The 26,638-nt window shown below is 47.6% G+C and overlaps 1 protein-coding gene across 5 annotated transcripts in view; it reads left to right on the forward strand.

The window, feature by feature from the left end:
- The first annotated feature begins 280 nt into the window (after positions 1-280).
- Positions 281-26,638, forward strand: part of OR6Q1 (olfactory receptor family 6 subfamily Q member 1) — a 103,222-nt gene continuing 76,864 nt past the window's right edge. For 3 of the 5 annotated variants that reach the window (XR_003029523.2, XR_009490564.1, XM_059874533.1), the window contains exons 1-2: positions 281-435; positions 18,574-18,664. The gene's annotated coding sequence lies outside the window, so the exon portion shown is untranslated. Of the gene's footprint in view, positions 436-7,155; positions 7,301-18,573; positions 18,665-26,638 lie in introns of all 5 variants that reach the window. The other 2 variants (XR_009490565.1, XR_009490566.1) reach the window with 2 other exon arrangements.

The following is a 26,638-nucleotide window of genomic DNA, read 5'->3' on the forward strand; positions in this document are numbered from 1 at the left end:
CCTCCAGAACTACAAGGGAGCGTATTTCTCTTGTGTGACCCTGCACACTTTGTGGGACTTTGTTACAACAGCCTTTGGAGACTACCACTCCCACCTGGGGATCCTCCTGGCTCCTGGTGGAGGCTCCTGAGCTGTTGGCAGGAGCCTGGGGTTTCTGATCTACGTTTACAACTGAGCAGACTCCAAGGGGAGAAAATGAGACAAAACAGAGCCAAGCCTGTTCTATTATTCACTACTAGCTAAAAAGATTTTTCCGGGCTAATGGGCAGCTACAGTAAATACAAAAATTCCCGTTCGACAAGACCGTAACCAAGGAGCAAACTCCTGTGCGTTAGCTATTAACAACCAAAGGCAGCAGGACATGCAGATCTGCGGCATTGGGGTCCGTGGCCGGGCACGGTTCTGAAGGCAGAATTCCGTCCCCAGCGAGCTCAGGTCAGCCTTCTCACACCCACCTCCTTACCTCCCCAGAGGGGCTCTCTCCGCTGTAGTCACGCTCCCAAGCACTTCTGTCTGGAGAACCCTGCCATCTAGATTTTCAGATTGCCATGGCTGCTCGCTGTTCTGAGGGGAAACCCTGGGGTGGGGTCCCGGCCAGGGTCTGCTCTCTTTGGCTGGACATCTGCTGGATTAGTGGAGTGTCGGTTCTGGATCGGTGCCTGTGGCTTTCCAGTTGTTACATCTCGTAATTCTGAATGGTTTGGATGAGGCTGGGAGTAAAGGAGGACCAAGACCGCGTCTCTTTAGAGCGTCTCAGGATAACGAAAAACAGGTGGTGTCGTGTGTGTGTTCGCTGCTCAGTCGTGTCCGACTCTTTTCGACCCCATGGACTGTAGCCCGCCAGGCTTCTCTGTCTGTGGGATTTTCCAGGCAAGAATACTGGAGTGGGGTGCCCTTCCCTTCTCCAGAGGATCTTCCTGACCCAGGGATCGAACCCAGATCTCCTGCATGACAGGCAGATTCTTTACCGTTTGAACCGCAGGGAAGTCTAAATCAGGTGGTGTCTAAATCAAAGCTACTAATATGACTATGTGCTATCAGCATATACTGGCAACTCAGTCTCTTGCTGATAAGAAGAAGGGAATATTTCTTCTGCACTTATGATGTGGCCTTCCCTAAAGCGAGGACCCATTGTGTAACAGTCCTGATGCCCTCTTCTCCTAGAGGAGGAATTTTTGTGATCAGTGAGTTTGGGATAAGGCACTGGACGTGCCTAGCTCTGCTTTGCTCTCTCCTTTGCTTTACTAGAAGCACAGGTTTCGCTCTGCTCTGCTTCTCTGTAATGTAGATCTGAAAACTAGGTCATTGTCCGATTTTTCAGAAGACCACTTACAAGGCTGAGTCGTGTTCTGGAGCACCAGGGTTTTTTTCCGTCCTGCAGCTGGTGTTTTCCTCTCCGTCTGCCTTGCTTCTACCTTCTCTCTCTTAACTGGCTCAGAATTTGCAGAGAGGAGAGACGCTAGCTGTTGTGATGCTTCACGACCTCAGAGAGAGCAAGAGGGGAGCTGGCAGGCATGCTTTGCCTGGCCTGTCTCTTCACGGAGTCCCTGAGCTGGGTCAGGACACCGACAGGGTTAAGGGGTGAGGTGGAGGAAACAGTGGGTGTGGTTGGACCTCGGAGGACCAGGGTTCACAGTGGTGAACTCCTGGATGAGATAGCCGGCCCCAGCTCCTCTGCTAAGATGCTCACGAGGGGCTGCCGTGGTGATGTGAGTGTGTGAAGGAGACTGAAGTGTCCTGACATGAAGGAAAGAGGGGGCTTGTCAAGGTCAGCAGAGTGGTGGCTCGTGAATGTGGAGGTCATCGAAGGACGGGGGAGGCCCTGAGAGTTTCTGCAGGTCTCCGGTTCCCATAGACGCCTTCCAGGGTCATGGATGTGTCCCCATTCTCTCTCTGACTCCCCCTGCTCTTTCCTCGGGCACAGGAATTGCTGTTTTTGGTTAACGGTCAATAAGTGAAAAGTGAAGTCGCTCAGTCGTGTCCGACTCTTCGGGATCCCATGGACTGTAGCCCACCAGGTTCCTCCATCTATGGAATTTTCCAGGCAAGAGTACTGGAGTGGGTTGCCATTTCCTTCTTCAGGGGAACTTCCTGACCCAGGGATCAAACCCGGGTCTCCCGCACTGCTGGCAGACGCTTTACCGTCTGAGCCACCAGGGAAACCCCAAGAATACTGGAGTGGATTGCCCTGCCCTCCTCCAGGGGATCTTCCTGACCCAGAGATTGAACCCAGGTCTTCTGCATTACCTGCGGATGCTTTACCCTCTGAGCCAACAGGGAAGCCGAGGCAGTATGTACCAGTATGCAGGTTTGCTTTTTAAAAGCAAACATTTACTCACCAGTACTGTCTCTTTTAACCACGAGGAAATGCTGTTCAGCTTCTGGAGGACCGGCCTTGAGAGTCCTGTAAATGGAGAGCATTTGTAGGCATTTAAGCAAGACGGCGACCTGGTCAGACTAAGCTGTTAAAATGAATTTAAGGGAAATTAGACAGGAGACGGGGAGCTACATTTGGCAACTGGTCACAGTGGCCTTAGCTGAGATGATGTTGTCTTATTGACTTACAGATACTCTAATGCCCTTATTGGGACTGGAGATACAATGGAGATCAAGGTAGGGGAGATCTTTGCTCCCAGAGAGAGAGGAAAGGTTAGGGAAAGGGTTGGGAGATGGATTTATCCCTGCTTGCTCATTAATTGGATATGTGGGCTGAAGGAGAATCAGGCGTGACATCCCGGGTCCTGGTTCGAGTGAACAATGGCATCATTCACTCTAACAAATAATAGACTCCAGGAAGGGTGTGTTGAGTTCCATTTTTTTTTAATATTAATTTATTTATTTGATGTTAGCTGTGGCATGTGGGATCTAGTTCCCTGAACAGGGATCAAACCCAGGCCCCCTGATTTAGGAGTGCAGAGTCCTAATCACTGGACCACAGGGGAAGCACCAGTGAGATCCACTTTTGATAGAAAGAGCCCAGTACACTGATCCGGGAGACAGGGGAGGGGGGTCTACCATCCTGAAGCTCAGGAGGAAGTTCTTTGCTGGAGACGCAGGCTTCAGAGTTGATGGACATGTTCGGTCATTCAGAATGTGTCTGTTGGGTGTGTGCTGGGCACAGGGCGGGAAGTGAGGATCCAGTGGTAAGGGAACACAGACACGGTGCTCGTTCTCGAGGAATTAGAGGGAGAGCCGAGCATTAGTAAAATAGCCACACAAATTACTGAAAGTTGCAACCGGAGCAGTAACTCCAACATGGAGGTACTTAACGCTGTAAGCCTAAAACTTGGACTCAAGAAGACCAAGGAGCATTTTCCCCAGGAAGAGTTTTTTGTAGGAGGAGAGTGGGCACAGCCCATGCAAAGGCCCTGAGCTCTGAGCAAGCCCCTCGAGGATGAGGAGCTGGAAGGGGCCAGTGCTGGCAGAGGGCAAAGAGGGAGGGTGTGCAAGCTGAGACCGGCAGGCGGGTAGCGTTTTGGAACACTTAATGAGTGCTTTCTGTGTGTCAAGCGCCCTTCTAAACACCATTCATGTAATTTAATCCTCCCAACAACCTTATCAGATGCGCTGTTGAAATCTCTGTTTTACATATGCGGAAACTGTGGGACAGAGAAGTTAGGGACTTGCCCAAAGGCTCAGCTAGTAAGTGGCTGAAGTGGGGTTTGAATTCAGATCAGGTTTAGAGCCTACACTGCTATCGTCTGGTACCCTAGATTATGTTAAGAATTTTTTTTTTTGGGGGGGTGTGGGATACCATAAAAGATGGAGAAGGGAATGGCAACCCACTCCAGTACTCTTGCCTGGAGAATTCCATGAACAGAGGAGCCTGGCGGGCTACAGTCCATGGGGTCGCAAAGAGTCGGACACGACTGAGAGACTAACGCACACCATAAAGGAACTTTAGCCAAGAAGGTGGCAGGGCCGTATTTGCTTTTTGATAAGATCAGTCTAAATGCAGTTGTAGGGACGTGATCGGAGGAGGGTCTGTAGATGGGGGAGATTTGTTGGGGGGACATTGGAGTCATCTAGGAGGGACTCATCGCTTAGACTAGAGTGGGGGTGGCGGAGGCACTTAGAGGGAAGTGGCTCTGAGAGCTGCTCAGCTGTCAGTATGTCAGGATTTGGTGAATTGCTGAAGTGCCGTGTGAGGAGGAGAGCGTGTCAGGGCGAACTCTAAGGTCTCTGGTGTACAAAGTAAAGCTTGTAGGTGAAGCTGAAAGAGGTTAGGGTGTGAGCTGTAAAAGCCAAGAGACCCCAGGGTACCACCCTAAGGAAATTAATTTCAACCTTACTACTCACTGCTTCTGAGCACCAGTTTCTTCCCATTCACCCAAGTGTTCAGGCAGGTGGTTGGATTGGAATAGTGTGAGCAGGTTCATGAAGAAGGGAGAATCAAGGAAGCCAAGACCTCACTGGTATTAGGATTCCATCTCTCAGCCCACTTACCTGTGGTTGAACGGAGACCATCCGTCCATGAGCCTGGTTTTTGCAGACCTCTTGAGGGTGTTCGTCTCCCCTTTTCATTAATGCCCTCTGACCAGCTTTCTCAAGAGAACTTCTCAACGAGTTGTAACAAAGCTTTGGGATTCCTTATTGCTGGGAAGACTCTTGTCATAAGTTTCATCTGACTTTTTTTCATCCTGACCTCCCCGGAGTTCAGAAGCATGCCAGGGGGAATCTGTGACTCGTTCTCCCAGGAGCAGACCTAAACTGCAGGTGGTCCCCGAGGGATGCTGGAGAGGTCTTGGGGAGGGTTGTCTGGGAACCGCCGAGGAGCAGGGATTCTCCATCAAATGCCAGGACAGATGGTCTTCACCGACAGTGTCCAAGCACGGTGAGCCTCTCTTCCCAGGTTACGGAGACCCAGAGAGCCAAGATGTACACGGGGCACAGTCAACATAGCCCCCAGGTCTCACGGGAAGTGACGGAGAGTAACAGTGACATCACCGTGTCAACTCTGACTGCGAGCTGTGGCTTCCCCAGCTGTCGTTTGCTCTGATCTTCAGAACACCTCTGGGAAAAAAGCATGCATATTATATTTGCCATAAATATACAGCTGGGCTTCCCAGGTAGCTCAGTGGTGAAGAATCCACCAGCCAAGCAGGAGATGTGGGTTCAGTTGCTGGGTTGGGAAGATCCCCTGGAGAAAGGCACGGCGACCCACTGCAGTGTTCTTGCCTGGGAAGTCCCATGCACGGCGGAGCCTGGTGGGCTGCAGTCCCTGGGTAGCAAAGAGAGGGATGTGACTGAGCAACTGAACAGCAATAACAACAAATAAAAGTACAATAATGGGATTATATCATAATTGCTTGATTCACTTAACAATATTCCAAATACATCTCTCCACCAAAAAAAGAAAAACAAAACAGAATTCTTCCCACCTACAGAATAGCTCTAATGTCTTTGTAGAAATAACACGTGCTAGTCATAAAAAGATATAAGCAACACAGAAAAGAACCAAGTAGAAGGCAGAACATTATCTAAAACCCTGGCACCACAAGAAATGGGCGTTGGTGAGTGTTCCTTTATAAATTTCTTAATGCACTCATGGCCATAGTTCCCAAAAGCAGAATCAAGCAGAATTATACTGTTTAAGCTATTGTGTCATTCACTTTCTCACTCGTGCCGTGGACCCTCCCCCCTATCAATCAATAAGTAATAGTCTACATAACTGTATTTAATCATTGCTCTTTTCTGCTGTGTGTGTGCGTCCTCATTTACTTAACTGGCCCCGGGTTGATGATAAGGTATCTGCAAGTTTTCGCTGTTATAAGTAACTTTGACAGACACCAGTGGATGTGGACCCTGAAGAGCCAAGTCTCGGGAGAACAAGGTGTAGAGAGCCTGATTTTCACAGGCCAGGAAGGAAGACGTTGGCTCATTCCTTGGGGGCCTTGGCAACTTGGGTTTCCACAATCCCAGGGGACATCTCCACGCACAGCAAGGGCCTCGTTAGGCAAATGACTTGTTTGGATAGGAGAGATTCAGTCCCTAGACTACTGGTCTGGGAGAGACTCTCAGCAGATGAGTGGCTGGATGGCCCATGTCTCCTGCAGGTAAGAGGAGGTTGATTCACGTGGGAGAGACCTGCTGAATCTCCCCAGCAGAAGTGAAACGGGGCTGAGTCCTCTGCCCTTCGAGCTGGGTCCCACCTGCACAAGGCCTCTGATGCATCTTCCCCAGGAACCTGCTTCAAGCTGCCGGTCCTCTCCCCAGGAGCACCGCGTCTCCCTCGCTGTGTTGGATTCTGTCATGATGCTAAGCATCAGGGCTCCTCCATGGAGGTCTTGGAAAACAATTCTTCCCACAGCATGTGGGACCTTAGTTCTCTGACCAGCGGTTGAACCCGAGCCCTCTGCATTGCAGTTCAGTTCAGTTCAGTCACTCAGTCGTGTCCGACTCTTTGCAACCCCATGTACCACAGCACGCCAGGCCTCCCTGTCCATTACCAACTCCTGGAGTCCACCCAAACTCATGTCCATTGAGTCGGTGATGCCATCCAACCATCTCATCCTCTGTCATCCCCTTCTCCTCCCACCTTCAGTCTTTCCCAGCATCAGGGTCTTTTCCAATGAGTCAGTTCTTCACATCATGTGGCCAGAGTATTGGAGTTTCAGCTTTAGCATCAGTCCTTCCAATGAATATTCAGGGTTGATTTCCTTTAGGATGGACTTGTTGGGTCTCCTTGCAGTCCAAGAGACTCTCATGAGTCTTCTCCAACACCACAGCTCAAAAGCATCAATTCTTCGGTGCTCAGCTTTCTTTATAGTCCAACTCTCACATCCATACATGACTACTGGAAAAACCATAGCCTTGACTAGATGGACCTTTGTTGGCAAAGTAATGTCTCTGCTTTTTAATGTGGTGTCTAGGTTGATCATAACTTTCCTTCCAAGGAGTAAGCATCTTTGAATTTCACGGCTGCAGTCACCATGGTGGAGTCTTAACTACTGCACCACCAGGGAAGTCCTGGATAAAGATTCTTGCTTGGGAGGAGGGGACTGCTCTGGCTCTTTGTCGAAGCTCAAGAGCATGGCCTCTGGAACGTGGGCTCTCAAGTGTGGGCTTAGTATTTGTGGTACAGGGCCTAGCTGCCCCAAAGCATGTGGGATCCTCCCAGACCGGGGATTGAACTCATGTCTTTTGCATTGGCAGGTGGATTTCTAACCACTGGACCACCTGGAAAGTCCCTGGATACAATTTTTATCCACTCTCATACATGTATATGTATGGCTGAGTCCCATTGCTCTCCACTCAAAGCTATCACAACATTATTAATTGACTACAGTCCCCAAAAAAGGTGAGAATTCATATCCATTCTCTTTCCTCGCTTCAATTATGCTTGGTCACATCACTGGGTTTGGTCCTGGGAGTGTGAATGAAGGTGTTCTGTGCCCTGTCTGAGCACAGATGTGTCTGAAGCTACCCCGTGTCCTCCACATCCCCTCCTTCCCTCTGCTGTGACACCAGCCATGTCCAGACATAGGAATTTCTCTTACGTTAGCCCAAGTCTTGGAATGAAAAGTAGTGGGCTCACTACTGACTCAAGACAGATGTGAACAAGAGTGATAAATACACTTTCTGCTGTTGTAAGCCAACGAGATTTGGGCATTTGTCGGTTAATATGGTAAAGAATCCGCCAGCAATGCGGGAGACCTGGGTTCTATCCCTGGGTAGGGAAGATCCCCTGGAGAAGGCAAAGGCTACCCACTCCAGTATTCTGGCCTGGAGAATCTCATGGACTATAGTCCACGGGGTCGCAAAGAGCTGGACATGACTGAGCGACTTTCACGTTCACTTCCTGTTACTATGGCAGCCTCCTGTTCATACGGTCATAGCCCTCTCTTGGCCGTGACCCTGCTTCTATCTCCTCTATCCTGTCTCAGATGGCCCGTGCTTCTCAGATTTCTCCTCTCTGTCTCCTCCGAGAAGCCTTTCATTCACACTTACTGAGCCTGCATCTAGTCGATTGACCTAAGGCAATTTTTAAAAACTGTTTTGGCTTTTATTTAAAAACACTTTTTTGTTTGTTTTCTATTTTCAAACTCTGCTCCTACATTTGCATGTAACTTCTAAATAGTTTTATTTGTTTTGGTTTTTGGCTGTGCCGGGTCTTCGTGGCTGCGTGGGCTGCTCTCTAGCTGTGGTTTGAGGGCGTCTCACTGCGGTGCCGTCCCCTGTGGTGGGGCACCGTCTCTGGGCCTGCGGGCTTCAGTAGCTGCCACACGGCTCTGAGCTCGATAGGTGTGGCGCACGGGCTTAGCTGCTCTGTGGCACGTGGGATCTTCCTGGACCAGAGATCGAAACTATGTCTCCTACGTTGGCCGGTGGATTATATACCACTAAGCCTCCAGGGAAGCCCCCTAAAAGCACTTTTTCATTGCGATGTAATTGACCTATAACATTATGTTAGTTTTACGTATACAATATAATGATTTGATATTTACATATGCTGAGAAATGATCACCACAGTAAGTCTCGTTAACATCTGTCACCATACATGGTTACAATTTTCCCTTCTAGTGATGAGAAATTTTAAGATCTACTCTCGGCAACTTTCAGATATGCAATATTATTAACTACAGTCACCATGCTGTGCTGGAGCAGGAAATGGCAGCCCACTCCAGTAGTCTTGCCTGGAGAATCCCATGGACAAAGGAGTCTGGTGGGCTACAGTCCATGGGGGTCGCAAAGAGTTGGACACAACTGAGCGACTGACACACACACACACACACACACACACACCATGCTGTACAGTACATCCCCATGACTTATTTCTGTCAGTACATCTTTTAAAATATGAGAAGGTTCTAGTTGTTAGTAGCAGGTTCCGCACAACCCCATTCTTTCAAGCCTGATTGACAAGTGATGTGAGCTCTTGCACAGCTGAAACTGTTTCTTTATTATCTATCTCTGCTCACTTTGTGGGCTGAGGTGGGAGCATTGGAACACAGGCTTAATGTCACTGGTGGGGAGAACGGAGGTGAAGTTCTGTTTCCGTGGGAATAGAATAGCATCTCATGGTAGCTTTAAAAAAAATAAATGAAACTTGAGCTTGGAGACCAACTGTACTCATATAGTCTCTCTATGGGGACTGAGGTCTGCATTTTCCTACGGCAACGTAACTGAGCTCATTGTTCTTAGAAATTCAGACCTCAGAAGAGATGGTTATAAACCAATAAACAACCTCACTGTGCTTTATGAAACTCCTGCCAGTTTTTCTGAACAAATAGTTTGCACCTCTAGGCAAACATCTTTCTTGTTAAGACAATAGATCACTGTCTTGGATAAACAGCTTTCTCAACAAACAGCAGTTCACTTATTAAGATTTGTTTTCAGGTCCTTCCTCCCTTGTATGTGTCAATCCTAAACTATTATGTCACAAGCTTTTTCCAGCCCTGATCTGCTCCCTGATTTGGAAAATCCACCTTAAGCCACTTGAAGCCTGACCTCCAGACTCTTTAAATATCGCTGTTCAGTTGCCAAGTCGTGTCCGACTCTTTGAGACCCCGTGTGCTGCAGCGCGCCAGGCCTCCCTGTCCTCCACCACCTCCTGGAGCTTGCTCAGACTTGTGTCCCTTGAGTTGGTGATGCCTCCAACCATCTCATCCTCTGTCCCCCTTTTCCTCCTTTTGAGAACCACTAATGGTGAAAAAAAAAGAAGGAAAGAAAGTGAAGAGGAACTAAAGAGCCTCTTGATGAGGGTGAAAGAAGAGAGTGAAAAAAGTGGCTTAAAACTCAACATCCAAAAAACGAAGATCATGGCATCTGATTCCATCACTTCATGGCAAATAGAAGGGAGAAAAGTGGAAGGAGTGGCAGAATTTCTTTTCCTGGGCTTCAGAGTCACTGCAGACAGTGACCGTAGCCATGAAATTACCTTCCTTGGAAGGAAAGCTATGACAAACCTAGACAACATATTAAAAAGAGACATCACTTTACTGACAAAGGTGCATATAGTCAAAGTCACGGTTTTTCCACTAGTCATGTATGGATGTGAGACTTGGACCATAAAGAAGGCTGAGTGTCAAAGAACTGATGCTTTCGAATTGTGGTGATGAAGAAGACTCTTGAGTGTCCCTTGGGCGGCAAGGAGATCAAACCAATCAAACCTAAAGGAAATAAAAACTGAATATTCATTGGAAGGACTGATGCTGAAGCTCCAATACTTTGGCCACCTGATGCCAAGAGCTGACTCATTGGAAAAGACCACAGTGCTGGGGAAGAATGAGGGCAGGAGGAGAAGGGGACGACAGAGGTTAAGATGATTAAATAGCATCACTGACTCAATGGATGTGTGTCTGAGCAAACTCCAGGACACGGTGAAGGACAGGGAGCCCTGTGTACTGTGGTCCGTGGGTCACAAAGAGCTGGATGAAACTTAGTGGCTGAGCAACAACAACACTGAGAACTACTAAGATTCTGTATTCTCTCTTACTACAGTAGGTTTAATAAACTTAGCTTTGGTTGAGGAACAGGTTTTCTGGTCGTCTTTCAAAGGGTTATCAACTGACAATCTGCTCTTTACCCAGGGTTACGTGGGGCCATTTTGGTTCCTGTTTTGGCCATCTGATAACTGGGAAGACAAGCAGAGTTACATTACACATAAGGGAGTTTGCTCCATCAGTTTTATGAGGATATAGGTTCATTGCTCCTGCCAAGAGGGTTCAGATTTCATGTGAATGTCAGGACTGGAAGCAACCTTACATGGATCATGTTCTTTAATTCCTCCTTTTGCACAAGGGCTTCCCTGGTGTCTCAGCTGATAAAGAACCCGTCTGCAATGCGGGAGACCTGGGTTCAATCCCTGGGTTGGGAATATCGCCTGGAGAAGGGAAAGGCTACCCAGATTTGCATGGTCCATGGGGATGCAAAGTGTCGAACACAACTGAGCAACTTTCACTTTCACACTAGAGCTATTGAGGTTCTGGGAAAATAGACCCATCTCTTACTTGGGGGAGAGATTCTCAAGTTGTCTTCTTTAAGCAATGTCACTCCTTCTCTCAGTTCAGTTCAGTCACTCAGTCGTGTCCAACTCTTTGCGACCCCATGAATCGCAGCACACCAGGCCTCCCTGTCCATCACCAACTCTTGGAGTTCACCCAGACTCATGTCCGTTGAGTCAGTGATGCCATCCAGCCATCTCATTCTCTGTCGTCCCCTTCTCCTCCTGCCCCCAATCCCTCCCAGCATCAGAGTCTTTTCCAATGAGTCAACTCTTCGCATGAGGTGGCCAAAGTACTGGAGTTTCAGCTTTAGCATCATTGCTTCCAAAGAAATCCCAGGGCTGATCTCCTTCAGAATGGACTGGTTGGATCTCCTTGCAGTCCAAGGGACTCTCAAGAGTCTTCTCCAACACCACAGTTCAAAAGCATCAATTCTTCAGCACTCAGCTTTCTTCACAGTCCAACTCTCACATCCATACATGACCACAGGAAAAACCATAGCCTTGACTAGATGGACCTTTGTTGGCAAAGTAATGTCTCTGCTTTTGAATATGCTATCTAGGTTGGTCATAACTTTCCTTCCAAGGAGTAAGCATCTTTTAATTTCATGGCTGCAGTCACCATCTGCAGTGATTTTGGAGCCCCCAAAAATAAAGTCTGACACTGTTTCCACCGTTTCCCCATCTATTTCCCATGAAGTGATGGGCCAGATGCCATGATCTTCATTTTCTGAATGTTGAGCTTTAAGCCAACTTTTTCACTCTCCACTTTCACTTTCATCAAGAGGCTTCTGAGTTCCTCTTCACTTTCTGCCATAAGGGTGGTGTCATCTGCATATCTGAGGTTATTGGTATTTCTCCCACCAATCTTGATTCCAGCTTGTGCTTCTTCCAGTCCAGTGTTTCTCATGATGTACTGTGCATATAAGGTAAATAAGCAGGGTGATAATATACAGCCTTGACGTACTCCTTTTCCTATTTGGAACCAGTCTGTTGTTCCATGTCCAGTTCTAACTGTTGCTTCCTGACCTGCATATAGGTTTCTCAAGAGGCAGGTCAGGTGGTCTGGTATTCCCATCTCTTTCAGAATTTTCCACAGATTATTGTGATCCACACAGTCAAAGGCTTTGGCACAGTCAAGAAAGCAGAAATAGATGTTTTTCTGGAACTCTCTTGCTTTTTCTATGATCCAGCAGATGTTGGCAATTTGATCTCTGGTTCCTCTGCCTTTTCTAAAACCAGCTTGAACATCAGGAAGTTCACGGTTCACATATTGCTGAAGCCTAGCTTGGAGAATTTTGAGCATTACTTTACTAGTGTGTGAGATGAGTGCAATTGTGCGGTAGTTTGAGCATTCTTTGGCATTGCCTTTCTTTGGGATTGGAATGAAAACTGACCTTTTCCAGTCCTGTGGCCACTGCTGAGTTTTCCAAATTTGCTGGCATATTGAGTGTAGCACTTTCACAGCATCATCTTTCAGGATTTGAAATAGCTCAACTGGAATTCCATCACCTCCACTAGCTTTGTTCATAGTGATGTTTTCTTTTCTTTTTTTTTTAAATTTTATTTTATTTTTAAACTTTACAATATTGTATTAGTTTTGCCAAATATCTAAATGAATCTGCCACAGGTATACATGTGTTCCCCATCCTGAACCCTCCTCCCTCCTCCCTCCCCATACCATCCCTCTGGGTCATCCCAGTGCACCAGCCCCAAGCATCCAGTATCCTGCGTGGAACCTGGACTGGTGACTCGTTTCATACATGATATTATACATGTTTCAATGCTATTCTCCCAAATCTTCCCACCCTCTCCCTCTCCCACAGAGTCCATAAGACTGATCTATACATCAGTGTCTCTTTTGCTGTCTCGTACACAGGGTTATTATTACCATCTTTCTAAGTTCCATATATATGCGTTAGTAAACTGTATTGGTGTTTTTCTTTCTGGCTTACTTCACTCTGTATAATAGGCTCCAGTTTCATCCACCTCATTAGAACTGATTCAAATGAATTCTTTTTAATGGCTGAGTAATACTCCATTGTGTATATGTACCACAGCTTTCTTATCCATTCATCTGCTGGTGGACATCTAGGTTGCTTCCATGTCCTGGCTATTATAAACAGTGCTGCGATGAACATTGGGGTACACGTGTCTTTCCCTTCTGGTTTCCTCAGTGTGTATGCCCAGCAGTGGGATTGCTGGATCATAAGGCAGTTCTATTTCCAGTTTTTTAAGGAATCTCCACACTGTTCTCCATAGTGGCTGTACTAGTTTGCATTCCCACCAACAGTGTAAGAGGGTTCCCTTTTCTCCACACCCTCTCCAGCATTTACTGCTTATAAACTTTTGGATCGCAGCCATTCTGACTGGCGTGAAATGGTACCTCATAGTGGTTTTGATTTGCATTTCTCTGATAATGAGTGATGTTGAGCATCTTTTCATGTGTTTGTTAGCCATCTGTATGTCTTCTTTGGAGAAATGTCTATTTAGTTCTTTGGCCCATTTTTTGATTGGGTCATTTATTTTTCTGGAGTTGAGCTGTAGGAGTTGCTTGTATATTTTTGAGATTAGTTGTTTGTCGTAGTGATGCTTTCTAAGGCCCACTTGACTTCACATTCCAGGATGTCTGGCTCTAGGTCAGTGATCACAGCATTGTGATTATCTGGGTCATGAAGATCTTTTTTGTACAGTTCTTCTGTGTATTCTTGCCATCTCTTCTTAATATCTTCTGCTTCTGTTAGGTCCATACCATTTCTGTCCTTTATCGAGCCCATCTTTGCATGAAATGTTCCTTTGGTATCTCCGATTTTCTTGAAGAGATCTCTAGTTTTTCCCATTCTGTTGTTTTCCTCTATTTCTTTGCATTGATGGCTGAAGAAGGCTTTCTTATCTCTTCTTGCTATTCTTTGGAACTCTGCATTCAGATGTTTATATCTTTCCTTTTCTCCTTTGCCTTTTGCTTCTCTTCTTTTCACAGCTATTTGTAAGGCCTCCCGAGACAGCCATTTTGCTTTTTTGCATTTCTTTTCTATGGGAATGGTCTTGATCCCTGTCTCCTGTACAATGTCACGAACCTCATTCCATAGTTCATCAGGCACTCTATCTATCAGATCTAGGCCCTTAAATCTATTTCTCACTTCCACTGTATAATCATAAGGGATTTGATTTAGGTCATACCTGAATGGTCTAGTGGTTTTCCCTACTTTCTTCAATTTAAGTCTGAATTTGGCAAATAGGAGTTCATGATCTGAGCCACAGTCAGCTCCTGGTCTTGTTTTTGCTGACTGTATAGAGCTTCTCCATCTTTGGCTGCAAAGAATATAATCAATCTGATTTCAGTGTTGACCATCTGGTGATGTCCATGTGTAGAGTCTTCTCTTGTGTTGTTGGAAGAGGGTGTTTGCTATGACCAGTGCATTTTCTTGGCAAAACTCTGTTAACCTTTGCCCTGCTACATTCCGTATGCCAAGGCCAAATTTGCCTGTTACTCCAGGTGTTTCTTGACTTCCTACTTTTGCATTCCAGTCCCCTATAATGAAAAGGACATCTTTTTTGGGTGTTAGTTCTAAAAGGTCTTGTAAGTCTTCATAGAACCGTTCAACTTCAGCTTCTTCAGTATTACTGGTTGGGGCATAGACTTGGATTACTGTGATATTGAATGGTTTGCCTTGGAAATGAACAGAGATCATTCTGTCGTTTTTGAGATTGCATCCAAGTCCTGCATTTCTGACTCTTTTGTTGACCATGATGGCTACTGCATTTCTTCTGAGGGATTCCTGCCCGCAGTAGTAGATATAATGGTCATCTGAGTTAAATTCACCCATTCCAGTCCATTTCAGTTCGCTGATTCCTAGAATGTCAACATTCACTCTTGCCATCTCTGGTTTGACCACTTCCAATTTGCCTTGATTCATGGACCTGACATTCCAGTTTCTTATGCAATATTGCTCTTTACAGCATCGGACCTTGCTTCTATCACCAGTCACATCCACAGCTGGGTATTGTTTTTGCTTTGGCTCCATCACTTCATTCTTTCTGGAGTTGTTTCTCCACTGATCTCCAGTAGCATATTGGGCACCTACTGACCTGGGGAGTTCCTCTTTCAGTGTCCTATCATTTTGCCTTTTCATACTATTCATGGGGTTCTCAAGGCAAGAATACTGAAGTGGTTTGCCATTCCCTTCTCCAGTGGACCACATTCTGTCAGATCTCTCCACCATGACCTGCCCATCTTGGGTTTCCCCATGGGCATGGCTTAGTTTCATTTAGTTAGACAAGGCTGTGGTCCTGGTGTGATTAGATTGACTAGTTTTCTGTGAGTATGGTTTCAGTGTGTCTGCCCTCTGATGCCCTCTTGCAACACCTACCTTCTTACTTGGGTTTCTCTTCCCTTGGGCGTGGGGTATCTCTTCACGGCTGCTCCAGCAAAGCGCAGCCACTGCTCCTTACCTTGGACGAGGGTTAAAAAAAATTATTTACTTAAAAAATTTAATTTTTTTAGTTGAAGGATAATTGATTTACAATACTGTGTTGGTCTCTGCCAGACATCAACATGAATCAGCCATAGGTATACCCATGTCCCCTCCCTCTTGAACCTCCCCCCACCTCCCATCCCACCTCTCTAGGTTGTCACAGAGCGCTGGATTTGAACTCCCTGCGTCGCACAATTCCCACCGGCTAGCTGTTATGCATTTTTTGATGTGTGTGTTTCCATGCTCCTCTCTCCGTGCACCCCACCGTCTCCTCCCCACCTGCGTCCACAAGCCTGCTCTCCATGTCTGCATGCACATAGTTTCATCAGTACCGTCTTTCCAGATTCCATATATGTGTGTGAATGCGCAGTATTTGTTTTTCTCTTTCTGACTGATTTCACTCTGTGTAGTCGGCTCTAGGTTCATCCACCTCTTTAGAACTGGCTCAAATGCACCCATTTTTATGGCTGAGTATTATTCCTTTGTATATATGTACCACAACTTCTTTATCCAGTCATCTGTTGATGGACATCTAGGTTGCGTCCGTGTCCTAGTTACTGTAAGTAGCGCTATAATGAATGCTGGGGTACATGTGTCTTTTTCAACTACAGTTTTCTCAGGGTATATGCCAGTAGTGGGATGGTTGGATCGTACGGTAGTTCTTTCCCAGCCTTTTCAGGAATCTTCACACTGCCCTCCTTGGTGGTGTATCAGTTTACATTTCCACGAACAATGCCAGAGGACTCCCTTTCCTCCACACCCTCTCCAGCATTTATTGTTTGTAGACTTTTTGAAAATGGCCGTGCTGATTGGTGGGCTTGCCTGATAGTTCAATTGGTAAAGAATCGACCTGCAATGCAGGAGACCCCAGTTCAATTACTGGGTTGGGAAGATCTCCTGGAGAAGGGATAGGCTACCCACTCCAGTATTCTTGGGTTTCTCTTGTGGCTCAGATGGTAAAGAATCCACTTGCAATGCGGGAGACCTGGATTTGATCCCTGGTTTGGGAAGATCCCCTGGAGAAGGGAAAGGCTTCCCACTCCAGTATTCTGGCCTGCATAGCCCATGGGGTCACAAAGAGTCAGACATGACTGAGTGACTTTCACTTTCACTTTCATTCTGACCAGTGTGAGGTGATAACTCATTGTGGTTTCGATTTGCATTTCTCTAATAATTAGTAATATCGAGCATCTTTTCATGTGCTTATTAGCCAACTGTATGTCTTTGGAGAAATGTCAGCTTAGGTCTCCTGCCCACGTTTTGATTGGGTTGTTTGTTTTTCTGGTATTGAGTTGTATGAGCTTCCAAGCCCCTGGTTTTGATCCTATCAATGAATCACTACTTGTCCACTCTTGAAACCAGCCTGGACTTGCCTTGGAAGAAAAAGATTGTTTGCTATGACTCACAAAGAAACTCTATGCTGACATTAAGATGAAACACAGAAAGGGGATGATGGAGCGGTAAATGACTTAGGAGACGAGCTTTTTTTCATGGCAAAGGAATGGGGTCAAAGCAGTGGCACCAAGGGCCTTCCTTGCCTCATTCTTCCTGCCTCTTCTTTCTCATTTTTTTTTCCTCTTCCAAGCGGCTCTTCAGGTGGGCTGTAGGAACTGAAAGCTCCTGGTAGGGGTCAAGACTGTACGGGATGATTAGAAAAGCTGGGTCCTCGGGGAAATATGTGAGAAGCTCTTTGGATATATTTTCGGAAGCAGTGGAAATGTAAATTTGTATAATTTTCTGCAAAAACCCAAGGAGTTTTAGGCCTAACAGTAGAGCATAGACTTTGGAATCAGCTGAACTCAGGTCTGCCTTTATGAACATTATTTGACCTTAGATTTCTTGGACTCTCAGTTTTCTCATATATTAATAGGTCTAGCCTACTCATGGAATTGTTTTGAGGCTTAAATGAAATAATGTGTTCCAGGTGCCTCCCAGAATGCTTGGCACCATAATATACGTTCAATAAATATTAGCTATTAATTTCATTATTGGGCAAATGGCTTCTTCAGGCAGCAGGAGTGTTTCGTGAAAGTCCTGAGCCTTACAGAGTCGTGACAACTGGTCTTTTTATCTTCTGCTGTGTACAAGTTGCAGATCCAAAGAGGGAGAGGTGAAATATATATGAATCCATAACCCTTAATTAATATTCTCCCATTGAGTACCTTGCACTGTGCTAGGTTCAGTGGTGCATGAGATGAAATATGAGCATTGCTTCCTGCTTCAGAGAGCCTGTGGTTTATTTGGGAAAGCCAGAGACACAGCCAGATAACGACGGTGAGCGGAGTGTGTAGGAATGTAACTCCATGGGAATCATTCAGCTCTGTCCCGGGGACAAATATGCTCACATCCGTCTGCTGTCCTGGGAGTGGAGAGCTCGTGAACAAACAGGGGCTGGGGAGGAGACGGGTGTTGAATCAGAGTACACGTCACCGCAGCCTCCGAAGTGTTGTCTTTGGCCACTGCCTTTAATTGGGGGCAGGAGAGATGTGGAGGACAGGCAAGGTCAGGTGCCCGAACACGACAGGCCAGGTCTTTCAGAGAAGCTTGCACGCGTGCGAGCTGAGTTCTTCAGTCGTGTCGGGCTCTTTGTGACCCCACGGACTGTCACCCACCAGGCTCTTCTGTCCATGGGGTTCTCCAGGCAAGAATACTGGACGGGGTTGCCATGCCCTCCCCCAGGGGATCTTCCTCACCCAGGGGTCAGACATGCATCTCTTGTGTCTCCTGAATTGGCAAGTGAGTTCTTTATCATTTGGGAATCCCTCAAAGAAGCTTAACTCCAAACACGTTTTGTACATAAGCAGGAGTCTGGAGGGATCTGAAATACCCCTTTACTCTGAGTCTGGCTCCTCACAAGCTAGCTTTGACTTCCAGTAGCCTTAAGAACAAGAAATCTGACCTACGTCTTGACCCCAAGGGCAGTACCTATTGGTCTAAGTTCACGTCTGACTCTGATTTCACTCACGATGCTGCCTTTCTTCACTTGCCCTGGGTTTTGAAAAATCTTATCCTTCTTCTCCTGGTATTTGGCCCTTGGCTCATCCTTGGTTAGGGTTCCTCTGCTCTCCAGGTTCTGGTTACTTGTCCTGGCTCTGTCCTGCTAGAGGGTTTAACCTACTGTCTTGAGACTTGAGTTTTGCTTTGGACTTTCAGGGAATGCATCCTTCTGAACGTGACTAGGATGATGGTGATAATGAAGCAAGCAAAGGAAGAGGACGGTCTCAGCCTGGCAATGTCGACACAGGTGAGCTGGGGGTTGGGCAGAGAGCCAGAGGCCACAGACGTGCTGATTAACGACTCTGGGCCCACAGAAGGGTGAAAGGAAGAGGTCATCTTGCATGACCGCATCTTGGTGCCAGCAGCCCATGCCCTTTTAATGCCCAGAGTGCATAATCCTAGAAGAAGTGGGGACACTGGTCTCCAGGCATCATCTACTACAAACCACGCTATCTGCAAAGCTTTCTGCCATGTATTTAATCTTTACACAACTGTCTTGTTTACAGATTACGCTAGATTGTATGTGGCAAAACCAGACTTGGACGCTGGTCCTGTGTTGATTTCATAACCCCTGTATCTACTGTGCCATCGTATGCTCTCCCAGATCTACAGTCTTCTGTCTCAGCATGTCTGGTTCAGGGGGAAAGAGAAAGACAGAAATTTGGGAGAGTAACTAGGTCACTCTAGTGACCTGGTCTAGGTAGGTCTAGGTTGCCTGTGATTTCTCAGGGACAGCTGGGCCTGGGGAACGGGCTGGCGTGGTAGAGTGAGGGGCTTGGACAGGCTGGACCCCTCAGTGTTTCCCAGGCCGGGAGTCTCTTCTCGTGGAGAGCTGTGGTTCTGTGGTGGTGCTCCCTGCCACCCTTGTTATAATGTGTTTTGTGACTTCATTAAACTTTCTTCCCTGGATAGAAATAATAAGGAAGGTAAAATTATAGAATAACACAGAGAAATTATTCAGTGTGAGGATGACTAATAACAGCTAACATGTGCTGAACGCTAATTAAGGGCCTGGCGCTGTTCTGAGCACTTTATAGACGTTAAATCTCCTTTCATCCTCACAGGCCACCTCCCGAGGTAGTTAATATTGACAGACTCATTTTTCAGGCCAAGAGACCAAGGTCATAGAGCTTTGTGTGACAGAGCTGGGATCCAGTCCTGGGTCTGGCTGTCTTCAAAGTCCGTCCTCTGAACCTCAAGAAGACACTGCCTCCCTAAGGAACAGTCAGAGTGAGACTGCCTCAGACGGCACAGGCTCGTAGGGACCAAGCCCGATGGAGCCTCTGCCGGGGACCGCAGTGTCTGGGGACCCAAGGCAGAATAATTCAAGGATGATCCCTTAAGGGTTATTTTGGTTATCTCTTGCTATATAAGAAAGCTCCCTGGCATGTAGTATCTTACAAATATGATGATCTGCTCTTTCTCACAGTTCTGGGGGTTAGGGGCTTGGGGCACATTGCTCTTCCCCTTCTCCTGGTACAGACGGAGGTCACTGCCTCAGCCGCACGAAGCTGGCAGCTGGGCTGTCGTGCCAGGCCGCGGCCTGACCCAGTGTCGGGGGCTCAGAGCTTCCCATGGGGCGCTTCCCTGCCGCTGGCTGGGCTGGCCCACAGCACGGTGGCGGCAGGGCGGGCTTCTGAGACGAGGAGCTGGAGACCAGCCGCCCTCCTGGGGCTTGGGACTGGCCCACGGTCACCCCTGCGGTTTGTTATTGGTCAAACAAGGCACGCGAGGAGCCGTCAGTAAAACGTATGCTGCTGGGACGTCCCTGGAGGACTCTGCGCTTCCAAGGCAGGCGGCACAGTTTTGATCCTCGGTCAGGGAACTAAGATCCTGCCTGCCTCACGGTGTCGCCAAAAAATACTACATCCCACACCTGGTGCCCAGCTAAACTTTAATTTCAGACAAGCAATCAATTTTGGCTTGTGTCCCATGCAATACTGAGGTACACTTAATCTGAAAAACTTTTCATTGTTGATCCGAAATTCAGTTTTAAGTGGGCATCTGTATTTTTATCTGCTAAATCTGGCAATCCTAGTCTCGAGACTAGAGCAGATTCCATGGGACGCAGGCCTCCCCTGACCCCAGGCTTGATGGGAGGAGGGCCCCGACTTTCAGAGAAGGAGGGAGCTAACAGTCTCCATCCTTGGAGACTCTTCGCTTATGTGTCCACAAAATACTTCCTAAGTAGTGCAGACAATGTAGCGGTTGGGCATTCCCGGGTCTGTTTCAATCTTGATTCTGCAGCTTTTCAATGTGTGACCCCAGGCAAGTTATTTTACCCTTCTGTGACTCAGTTTTCTTATCCTAAGAATGGGGCTATCTGGAGTTTGTGCCTCGTGAGGGCTGTTGGTAGAATTTTGTGAGGAAATGGAGACACAGTGCCTCGTAGACAGAAGGTGTTTGATAAACATTGGCTGTAATTAAGGCAGGATTTTAAGTGAAGCTCTGGGTAACGTTTCAGTCCTACGGGGTCAGAGATGAGGGGGCAAAGGGGCCCCTGCTCCCACCCTTCACTGTCTCTTGGAGGATCACACCCAAGTTAAGCACAGTTTTTTCATTTAGTTTTTCTCTTTGGCTGCGCTGGGTGAGCACGGCAGCAGGTGGATGGTGCTGGCTCAGTTGCCTGTGGCGCGTGGGTTCTTAGTGCCCCTAGCGGGGATTGAACCTGTGTCCGCTGGATGGGAAGGCGGATTTTTCACCCCTGGACCTTCAGGGAAGTCCCTCCAGCGCTGTCTCTAATACTGTCCTTGTGCTGGTGGAGTGGCCAGTGGGCCTGTTTCTTTCCTCAGGTTTGCCCCAGACACAACACACGTGTGATGCAAGTACGTTAGAAAATCCCCCCACGTCAGGGAATATTTACACGGCTTTGTTACTTTCCCAGCCTTGTTTCTGAGCTTTGTGTTGCGCAGAGGATGCGTCCCCAGGAGAAACGTAAAGGGAAATAGCAGAGTTTACCGTGAAGCAAATATTGGGTTGCAGGAGCGAAGGCTGAGAAATTGGGCCTTTGAAGAAAAGCACTAGCAGGGTCCCTTCCACCTGAGCTTCAGATAAGAGGGAGGAACCTCCAGGCTCCTTGAAATGCAGGCACCTCTGGAGCCTGAGAAAGAGTGCGGACCAGCTCGACTGCGTTCTGGAGGGATGCTCTGGCCCTTGTCACATCTGTGAGCGGCTGTCAGCCCCAGAGCAGATGGGCGATCAATGAGCCGGAGCCACTGATCTTGGGCAGATGCAGAACCGTGAGCTCATGTTGAGTTGGATTTAGCCATGGATTGCGCTGGTCACACTGAGTGACCGCTCTGGCTTCCCAAGGAGTCCCGCCATGGGCACCCGGGGACGGAGCAGCCAGGGCGGCCTCCCACCCTGGGGGTGAATGTCTGAGCCCAGCTCCTGTGCTGGGAGTCAGAAGGTGGAGAGAGGCATGAAGACAGAGGTGTCAGAGGGGACTGATGAGAAATCTGAAGGATCCTATCCCACCTGCTGGCCCTCAAGTCTGTCTCTGGCCTTCCTTGAGCACGACTTAAGAGCCTGCGGGTCTTGCTCACACCTTTTGTTTTACCGACGGCTTTGTAAATTCCGTGATTGGGTCATTTTTACAAAGAGTGGCCGTTTTGAGCTCTGAAGCGCTGCGAGTAGAACAGCACACTCTGCTGCATTCGATAGTAACCCCCGAGGAGAGCCACACTGCTCAAGCTCTGAGGTCCTGCTTCAAACGCAGCGTTTATGGGGCATAGGGCTTTCCGGCTGATACTGATTCTGGAGGGCTGGCCTTGAAACCTGTCTCTCAAATTATCAAACATCATATTTAACATGCATCTCAGAGTAGAAGAACGGGGTCTGAGGTTGACTGGTCCCCCTCCATGGAGCAAATTCAGCTTTCTAGGGCTTATCCATACCCTGACTGTGAGTCAGGCTTTTGGTGTTGCTGTTTGGTTGCTAAGTCATGTCTGACTCTTCGGGACCTCACGGGCTGTAGCCTGCTAGGCTCCTCTGTCCTGGAGTTTGCTCAGATTCGGGTCCACTGAGTCAGTGATGCTGTCCAAGCATCTCATCTTTTGCCACTCCCTTCTCCTTTGCCTTCGGTATTTCCCATCATTGGGCTCTTTTCCAATGAGTTGGCTCCAATGAGTCAGGCTTGCTTCCCATCTAACTCAGCTCCTTGGGACTGGCCAGTTTCTCTGAGGTTCCAGAGAGGGGAGGGATGAAACAGGGTGTGGGTGTGGCCACCGTTCAGTATCCTGTGGAGAAGGCAGGATGGCCACGCCCTAGTGGGATCCATGAATCTTCTGGAGGGGATCTAACCGTCTGCTCTCCTTGTGCTGCTGGCTGTCTCTGAGCAGCTCCAGCTGGAAACGCCCTCAGCCTGTCCTGAATTCTTTTTGCAAGGGAAGGCCCCTCATTTACCTCATTTTGGTTCCTTCCATCTTGCCCCAGGTTGTCCCTTGGGGTGGTGTCTTGAGAGCATCACACCCGGTGAGTGAAGCTGTCAGCCACTGGAGAGGTTGGGTTTCCCACTGAAGGCCCCGGTGCCAGGCCGACGCCCCACCTCACGCAGTGTTCCTCCCGCGAAGACCGTTGCTGCTGCTGTTTAGTCTGAGTCATGTCCGACTCTTTGCGACCCCATGGACTGTAGCCCTCCAGGCTCCTCTGTCCTTGGGATTTCCCAGAAAAGAATGCTGGGGTGAGTTGCCATTTCCTTCTTCAGGAGATCTTCCTGATCCAGGGACGGAACCTGTATCTCCTGCGTTGGCAGTCGGATTCTTTGTCCCGAGTCACCTAGAAGCCCAGGAAGTCCTTCAGGGTTCAGTCAGTTCAGTTCAGTTCAGTTCAGTCACTCAGTCGTGTCTGACTCTTTGCAACCCCATGAATCGCAGCACACCAGGCCTCCCTGTCCATCACCAACTCCCAGAGTTCACTCAGACTCACATCCATTGAGTCAGTGATACCATCCAGCCATCTCATCCTCTGTTGTCCTCTTCTCCTCCTTCCCTCAATCCCTCCTAGCATCAGAGTCTTTTCCAATGAGTCAACTCTTCGCATGAGGTGGCCAAAGTACTGGAGTTTCAGCTTCAGCATCAGTCCTTCCAATAAACACCCAGAACTGATCTTTAGGATGGACTGGTTGGATATCCTTGCAGTCCAAGGGATTCTCAAGAGTCTTCTCCAACACCACAGTTCAAAAGCATCAATTCTTTGGCGCTCAGCTTTCTTCACAGTCCAATTCTCACATCCATACAAGACCACTGGAAAAACCATAGCCTTGACTAGACAGACCTTTGTTGGCAAAGTAATGTCTCTGCTTTTGAATATGCCATCTAGGTTGGTCATAACTTTCCTTCCAAGGAGTAAGCATCTTTGAATTTCATGGCTGCAGTCACCATCTGCAGTGATTTTGGAGCCCAGAAAAATAAAGTCTGACACTGTTTCCACTGTTTCCCCATATATTTCCCATGAAGTTAGTTTAAATGAATTTGAGACGCTTGAGAACATGATAAATGTCTAGGAGATTCAAAGTGATTTATCCCCTTTCCATCTGTAAACAGGAGACTTTAGAGATCATCTTTGTTCTGTATAGACTAGACCTGAGGTCCTGCAAGGCCAACTTTTCTCAGGTGACAGAAGCGGTCACTGGTAACAGTAACCACTCATTCAACACTGACTGTTGGCAGGGACCTTGATCCACTGTAGCCCAGCGCTTTGGCTGCCTGGTCGGGACCACAAACTGGTCTTCATTTCAGCATTTATGGCTTGATCGGCCCCTAACTTTAGCTTCACTTCCACCCAATGGAAAGTTCTAGATCTTCAGGTACTCAGTGGGCTCTGGGTGCTCTGAAGACGTGTAAAGAAAAATTCAATTCAAATGCTCTTGAGAGAGGTAACACTTTGACTGAATTTCCAGTCTTCCAGCAGACTTAGGTGAAGGCAGAGGAGAGAGCTGGGCTGCGTTTGCAGAGGGCAGGGAGTGTGGGGCTGTAGGAGCTGGATGCCTGTTCTCCCTGGCCGACATTGCTGTGCTGTCAGCTGCTCCTGCACTCAGCCCTCTGCCTGTCTTTCCCCCGTGCTTCTTCCGATTCTCACCAGTCAAATTTCTGGGGAACATGTTTACTCCTTAGCCTGTGACCTGGTTGCCTAGGGCTTTGAGGCAACCTTCGTTCAGCAACTGGTGAAGTTAGGAGGCAGAGTCTGGGATTACAGGGCAGTGAGGAGGGGCTGGCACCCCTCTCTCGCTTCCCTGGTCCCCTGTGGGTCCTTGCTCAAAGGGAAATTATCATTCAAAGAAAACTTTCTCGTTAAGCGAATGGCTTATTTTCATGGAACGATTGCAGCCCCTAACCTCCTGAGTCTGAGAGGGTAGGAGACTGGCTGGAGCTTGCTCTCTTCTTAGTTTATGTGATGGTTAATTTTATGTGTCAATTTGGCCAAGCAAAAGAATGCTCGAGAGCTCATAAAATGTTTCTGGGCATCTGTGAAGGGTTTCTGGAAGAGATCAGCTTTATAATTGGGGACTGAGTAAAGAAGATGACCCTCACCAGCGTGGGTGGGCATCAGCCAGTCATTTGAGGGCCTGATTAGACCAAAAAGGCCAAGAAGGGGCGACTCGGCTGTTTTGGTTGGAGCTGGAAGTTCTGCTCTCAGACATTGATTTTCCTGGTTCCTGAGCCTTCAGATTCCCACCGTGGCTTTCATCGGTGGGCCCTGGCTTTTAGGTTTTTGTATTCAGACTAAATTACAGCACTGTCTTCTCCTACTTCTCCAGCTTGCAGATGGCAGATTGGGGATCTCAGCTTTCATAATTGCATGAGCCAACTCTTATAATAAATCTCCATTTTTATGTCTCTGTATATATCCAGTTGGTTCTGCTTCTCTGGAGAAGCCTATACAGTATGTTAAGAAAAATGATCTCAAGCTTGTACATAAAGCAGGGAGATGATTCCAACATGATTACTAGGCATTGATCAGTAGGTTCACCTGGGATTAACAAGTTTTTTAGGAAAACTTTCCACTTTGGCATTTGTGAATTTACAGGTGAACGCTTTGTCTGGGAGAGGTGCAATCTCTTCGGCTTCTTCACAGGGCTGAAGCCCAGCGCTGTGGCCCGCAATGCAACCTGCCTAAGTTTGCCCTTTTCCCCTCCCTATCAGAACCTAAAATGGTCAGAGTTTGTTTTCCCCCATTTCCTCATTTATATTATCCACATTCCTGATCCCAAGCTTTTCCCGCTGTCCCTGAATGAGTCATAAACTGAAGTCATTCAGTGCATTAAGGAACTCGGACTGAGGTGAGCCGGCAAAGCACAACACACACTCACAGCCCTTTCCTGCCGCTTCCAGCGCCCCAGGAATGTTCTCAGGAGTGTGGGGACACCCCCACGCTGGACTGGGGTTCACGCTAATTCCATTTGAATCCTCCAAAGATACGGAGCCTCAGCTGACATCTGGGTTTCACAGTAAATTGCACCTCTTTTTCGTTCTCTTAAATCAGTAAGACTGATGTCTGTTTCAATAAAATAAGGGTTTTATCTAAAAACATACAGATAGTTTCTAATTGAAAAAAGTTATATGGTCTTTCGGTCTGTAATATTGCTTCATTGGTCATTTACATAGAAACGATAGCTCACTACTGCTTTAGAGCAGGTTTTAGTCCAAGGCTAATTAGAGATTTGTGTACTGGGGTCTCCATTCTCTGCTGCATGTCGAGTGACTACTCTCCTCCGTCTGTAGTTGAACACCACGTGGATTATTACTTCAGTAGCGTTTATTCAGAAGGGCAACATACCTTGTAGAGCCTTATGGGGAAGGTCGCTTTGGTTGAAATATGCCGTTTTCACTGTTTGGCATTCAATGAACCTTTCTATATTTGAGAACTCTCAAAACAAGAAGCAGATAGAGTCTAGCTCCGCCTTCTACCTCCCGGGGGCCTGTAAGATAGAAGTACGGATGGAGGAGATGAGCATCTGTGTGCTATCTATGCTGAATGTGGTTAATACATCAAGAGATATAGAATAGGCCAAGAAAGGCAGGATTGCATTTTTTTTTCCTTCCAGATTGAGTTGGTGTAGTGTGTTCTTGGTTACCAGAATACTTAGAGCTTTGGGGCTTTGAGACGGTTAATATTCATGGTGTGTATGACAGCACGATACAGGACTGCGTGATCTTAATAACGTGAATATGGTACTCAGTGGAGAAAATGCACAGATGACACCCAGCAGGGTGTGTCAGAT

The sequence above is a fragment of the Bos taurus genome, chromosome 15 (genome assembly GCF_002263795.3).
Source record: "Bos taurus isolate L1 Dominette 01449 registration number 42190680 breed Hereford chromosome 15, ARS-UCD2.0, whole genome shotgun sequence".
NCBI classification, from domain to species: domain Eukaryota; kingdom Metazoa; phylum Chordata; class Mammalia; order Artiodactyla; family Bovidae; genus Bos; species Bos taurus.